This window comes from Chiloscyllium plagiosum, unplaced genomic scaffold (assembly GCF_037043375.1).
Source record: "Chiloscyllium plagiosum isolate Xiang-an unplaced genomic scaffold, Cpla_swu_hap1 HiC_scaffold_6, whole genome shotgun sequence".
NCBI lineage: Eukaryota > Metazoa > Chordata > Chondrichthyes > Orectolobiformes > Hemiscylliidae > Chiloscyllium > Chiloscyllium plagiosum.
Genome location: NW_028270144.1, coordinates 91,908,633 through 91,915,045, shown reverse-complemented (window position 1 = coordinate 91,915,045; position 6,413 = coordinate 91,908,633).

Below are 6,413 nucleotides of genomic sequence, written 5' to 3'. Positions count from 1 at the left end.
TAAAATCAGCAAATAATTGTTTTGAGATGTAAGAACATTTATCATTAATCTGAAATAAAGTACTGCTTGAGAGAATCCTGAAGTAACTCTTGTTAGTTCCACGAAACTTGCTGAATGCTTTTTTTCCATTTCCTCCAATTGACCAACTGGTGTTAAATTGCATTATTGTTTTGCTCGTATTTTAGGTTCACAAAATTAAACCATATATACTGTGTTCCAATGCCACTGTCATCAAATATAAAACACTTTTTTTCATGTTATTTTCTGGTTCTAAATATGGCAACACATCATAAATAGTTTCAGACTTAAATAGATAAACATTGTTATAACATAAAGCATTTATTTTCAGATTTACGATATATTACAACTCAGTTAATAATTATTTTCACAGAGACTCCAGAAATACTTCTTTCTTGATTATGTAGTAAAAGTAAACAAACTTTGAGAAGTCAACTGTATGATTAATGTATGATCAATAATTGTGAATTACAAAATTAACAAGTTCTTATAGCTTTATAAAGCCATGTATGAAACATTTACATGCTGTAACAAAATACATTTTGCATTCTTTTTCTCATACTTGTGGGTGGCACAGTGGTTAGCAGAGACCCGGGTTCAATTCCCACCTTAAGCAACTGACTGTGTGGAGTTTGCACATTCTCCCCGTGTCTGCGTGGGTTTACTCCCACAGTCAAAAGATGTGCAGGTTAGGTGAAATGGACACGCTAAATTGCCCGTAGTGTTAGGTGAAGGGGTAAATGTAGGGGAATGGGTCTGGGTGGGTTGCAGTTCGGCGGGACGGTGTGGACTTGTTGGGCCGAAGGGCCTGTTTTGACACTGTAAGTAATCTAATTTAATCTTGTCACAATAATTTCAATGTTTGGGGTGAGGCAGGGAAATCTTTTATCATGGCCATTGTTTGATTACAGTTTATTTAAACAATGTTCATGGTAAGTTTATTTGCCTTGTGTTAGATGCCAGCAATTATATATGAGCACACTTTTTTTACTGGCATCCTAAGAGCAGTTTGTTTCAGGTGACGTTTCTTGCAGGGATTGCAGTGCTCCATTATTGGACTTGCAAATGAATGTTGAATCTCAATTCATTTCAGTGGAGAAGCAGCTTTCAGCAGTGTTGTTTAGAGTAGTTCTTTTATCCACTACTTTCTGCTGCAAGGTTCACTCACATTTTTTGGTCTGTTTTCTGACTGGAGGAACTTAATTCAGACTGACCTTACTGGTACTGCACAGTTTTTCTAACAGTTTGCAGCTCCATGTGGTCCAGTAGATCTGCCTTTAGAGTTAGAGGATTAGGTAGCAGCAAGAAAATTAGGAGAGAGCAGGAACAGCAGCAAAATGACACCAGGAAAGAAGGCAAACTATCTTTCACTATTAATACTAATTGAAATCTATTGTATTGTACCTATTTCACTGTACTAAATATCATTACCATCATCAACTCTCTTACTTCTTAAAAGATCTCCAAAGTTGGGGAGATAATGCCATAGTGATATTGTCATTGGGCAAGTAATCTAGATACCCAAGTCATCTTTGGGGACTTGCATTTGAATCCTAACATGACAGTATTCCTTGCCCTGGCCTGATCTTGGCCATAGTATTTATGTAGCTAATCAAGTTCATGTTCTAGTTAATGATAACCTCCAGGATGCTGGTAATGGAGGATTCCACAAGGGTAATGCCATTGATTGCAAGAGGGCGATGGTTAATTTCTCTTTATTTGCAACACAAGGCTGAGCCATGTAGGGAGATATTAGACTATATAAAAATCGAAATAAGTGCAGACTCTGTAAATCAGAAACAAAACCAGAAGATGCTGGAAAAGCTCAGCAGGTCTGTGGAGAGAAATCAAAGTTAACATTTTGGGTCCAGGGACAGTTCCATATATTAGACCATGTCTTGGTTGAGGAATTAGATCCTCAGAAGCCTCTTGACAGATTTCCAGAGCTTAAGACCAAAATTCCTTCAGGCACATTACACAGAAAAGAGGTGAAAATTGCGTATTTGCAAGGATCAGAACAAGAATGGTCAGAATTAGAGAGGTTCAAATCTTGTGAAGTTTGTAGAACTGAAAGAGTCTATGGAGGTTGGAAAAGGAGCACAGCTGCAGCAAAAAGGCCATATGGTTTAGACTTATTTTTGTAGCTTGAGGTTTATTCTGTTAACAGTCACTTTCCTGTTTGCCATACCCATAACAAATCTGGTACAATTCTATCTTGTTTGATCCACTAAGTTCCCCTTTTGAATCAAGCATGCCGAATTAATATTTTGAAAGATATGTACACTGCCTTTGTCCATATCCTCTCTCAGGCTCTAATGTTTAATCAAATGGTATAACAATACCTTTAAAAAAAAACAGAATGCACAGTTACTTAGATGCCTATCCTGCATCAGACTCTTCTGTCTTGAAAGGACCCTCACAACATCATTAACTCATTCACAGCTTGGCTGAAGGGAACATTGAGTCTACCCATGACTTTTTAGTGTTATTGTCTTACTAAGTTCCAGATTTGACTTTCTGCCTGTGTGCAGACTTGGAGATTTTCTGATATTCAACAGTTGGTGCCTGTTTCAATAAAGTTTTTAAAAACTTTCATCTGCAACATGGAGTCTTGAACATAAGTTGAAAAACTAAATAAAAACTTATTTTCTCTAAAATTCCTAATAGGCTGAATTAGTTTTCCAGATCTGTAATTATCTTACATAATTTGTTTGCTACCTTTCTGACTGTCACACATTATCACATTTTTAACGGGCTATCCATTAATATTCCCAATTACTTATTTTGCTCCCTCGCATAGCAGCTTGTACTTGGTCACATTATTTTTCAGATTTTCCCACCCCCTCACCCTCACCCTTACCCTCCCTCCACTGTGAAGCTTACATATCTCTCCTATATTTGATCTTCTTGCTCTGTTATAGTTCCCATTATTACATCATACTTGGCAGTAGAAGCTCATTACTAACAAGTTCATCTTAAAGAGCTTGTATCTGACTGATCTTGCACTTTATGTTCAGAATGGCGCAAGCTGCTTGCAACAATGCATGCATTGAACTGCTACTAACCACTGTGGGATTGGTTTGTGCAACTTGGCTAATTAAGTAGTTTTATCGCATTATCCAATAGTTGAGTATACTTGTGGAGGTCAAACCTCAAGCAAATACATTTAAGCTAAGAAATGTGATAATTTGAAAAGACAGAGTATAAGATTTTATAAATCATTTCATCTGCTCCCTTGATGAATATTTTGGCTTAATTTTACAGAACTGCATTTATTAAAAATGACAAAAAAAGCCTTGTGATGGCATTCATAAATTGACCTCAGTGAGTTTACTTAGTTGACTTGCTACATAGACCTGTAGCAGTATTTGTAGAAGATCCAGTAACTGATGCAATGTGGTTTTCTGCGTGTTAGCCTAAGTAACATACACCAAAAAGGTTGGGTTCTTACTTAGACGGTATTTTGAAGTTGAATAGAGTCATAGAGATGTACAGCATGGAAACAGACCCTTCGGTCCAACCCGTCCATGCCGACCAGATATCCCAATCCAATCTAGTCCCACCTGCCAGCACCTGGCTCATATCCCTCCAAACCCCTCCTATTCATATACCCATCCAAATGCCTCTTAAATGTTGCAATTGTCCCAGCCTCCACCACTTCCTCTGGCAGCTTATTCCATACATGTACCACTCTCTGCGTGAAAAAGTTGCCCCTTAGGTCTCTTTTATATCTTTCCCCTCTTACCCTAAACCTTTGCCCTCTAGTTCTGGACTCCCCGACCACAGGGAAAAGACTTTGCCTATATACCCTATCCATGCCCCTCATAATTTTGTAAACCTCTATAAGGTCACCCCTCAGCCTCCGATGCTCAGGGAAAATAGCCCCATCCTGTTCAGCCTCTCCCTGTAGCTCAAATCCTCCAACCCTGGAACATCCTTGTAGATCTTTTCTGAACCCTTTCAAGTTTCACAACATCTTTCCAATAAGAAGGAGACCAGAACTGCACACAATATTCCAACAGTGGCTGATTGCTAAATAATTTAATATTACTTACTACATCAGGAATCTAGAGGGTGGAGGGGGCTGAGGGCTTATGCTCAAAACATCAACTCTCCTGCTCCTCAAATGCTGCCTGATCTGTTGTACTTTTTCAGCACCACACTTTTCAATCCTGCCGGAAGTTTGCATGCGTAAAAATAGGTTTTACAAAACGGGGTCAGGTTCAACTGTGATAAGTTTAAAATAAAATAATCGGCTGTCAAGGTTAGCTCTCATTTTACCCACATGGTAGCGACAATTTATGAGAGCAACATATTCTGTGGTATTAGATTCATAGCCTATTTCCGGTCCTGACATTACTCACACAGCAGAACATTTCCATAGTTCGTCAGTTAAATGGAATTGCTTTAATGCCAGTATTACATAAAATGACAGAGGGGAGTTTTAACACCAAAACGCAGATGTATTCCGATCCAGTCGAAGGAGCTAAAATTTGAAACCTAAGCCCAGTCTGTCTCCAACTCCCCTATTTCCAGTTTTGACAGAGACAGATCTCGGAGGACTGTTAATCCTCTTGCAACAGACAGGAAGCAAATCAAATTTCAAATAAATTAAATACAATTATGATTAATAGTGTAATATTGTGTTGTGAAAATTACATATTTAAGGTAATTGGTGGATGAACAACATTGGGAAATATTATTTTCTGCAGCGGGTCTTGAGCTGGAATGAACTGATTGAAAGCATGAGGGATTTAGATTCAGTAATAATTTTCCAAGGGGAAATGTTTCTAGACCTATGAGAAAGAATTGGAGGGTGGATCTTGTTGAATTCCATCTTGTATTTATGATCTGAAAACAACAAATGTTGGAAATCACAGAGGGTCAGGGATCATCTAATGAGAGAGAGAGCAAGCCAACATTTCAAATCTAGATGACTCTTCATCAAAGCTGACTTGAAGTTTGGAGGGATCAACATTTTTGCAATAGTTGGAGGAGTGAGTGGGGATGGCGTGTAGAGTGCTGGGGGAGAAAGGATATTGATAGTTCAGTTTAAGTGATTAGAATGTGAGAATGGCAAAACGATGGTGTGTCTAACTGCCAGATTTGAAAGAACAGACAGTCCCACTGGAGTGGAGGGAGGGGAGACAGGACATGATACAAGTAAAAGAAGTGGAAAGATTGCGAATTGGTTCACAATTTGAAGGTGTTGAACTCAATATTAAGTCCATAAGAGTGTAAAGTGCCTAGTCTGTGATTCAGTGGAGCATTGCAGCACGCTGAGGACAGACAAGTGGGCAAGCGAACAGGACACTGTGTTAGAATGACTGGCTACGGGAAGGTCAGGGTCCTGCTTGCACACAGATTAGAGATGTTCTGCAAATTGGTCACCCAGTCTGTGTTTGGTTTCTCCAGTGCAGAAAAGGTCACACTGGGTGCAGTGAATACAATACACAAGATTGGAGGAGGTACAGGTGAAATGCTGCTTCACCTGGAAAGATTGTTTAGGCCCTTGGATAGTGAGCAAGGAGGAGGTGAAGGGGCAGGTGTTGTAACTTCTGCGGTTACATGGGAAGGTGCCGTGAGGGGAGGGCGGGGTGCGGCTGATGAATGGACTAGGGTGTCCTGGAGGGAACAATCCCTGCAAAATGTAGATGGGGGAGTGAGGGGAAGTTGTGTTTGGGGTGGCGTTCTGCTGGAGTTGTCTGAAATGATGGAGAATGATCCTTTGAATGCAGAGGCTGTTGGGATGAAAAGTGAGGACAAGGGGAACCCGATCCCGCTGTTATTGGGAAGGGGCAAGAATGGAAGCACAGGTGATAGGTTGGATGCAGTTGAGGGCCCTGTCAACCACAATGGGTGGGAAACCACAATCATGGAAGAAGTAAGCCATGTCAGCAGCGCTGATTTGGAAGGTGGCATCAGCTGAACAGAAATGACGTTGGTGAAGGAACTGGGAGTATGGGATGGAGTCTGTACAGGAAGTGGGGTGTGACGAGCTGTAGTTGTGGGAATCAGTGGCTCTGCCGTGGATGGCAGTGGACAGTTTATTCCCCGAAATGGAGACAGAGAGGTCAAGAAAAGGAAAGGAAAGGAAATGTTGGAAATGGATTGGAATGTAGGAAGAAGGAAAATATAGAGGGGTGGAAATTGGAGGCAAAATGAACAAACTCTTCAAGGTCCCGGTGAGAGCATGAAGCAGCACTGAAGCAGTTGTTGTTGTACTGAGAAAAGAGTTGTGGAAGGGGTCCAATGTAAGACTGGAACAAGGATTGTTCCATATACCCCATAATGAGCCAGGCATAACTGGGATCAAGGCAGGTGCCCAAAGCCACTCCTTTGACTTGGCAGAAGTGAGATGAACTAAAGGAGAAATTGTTCAGTGAGAGAACAAA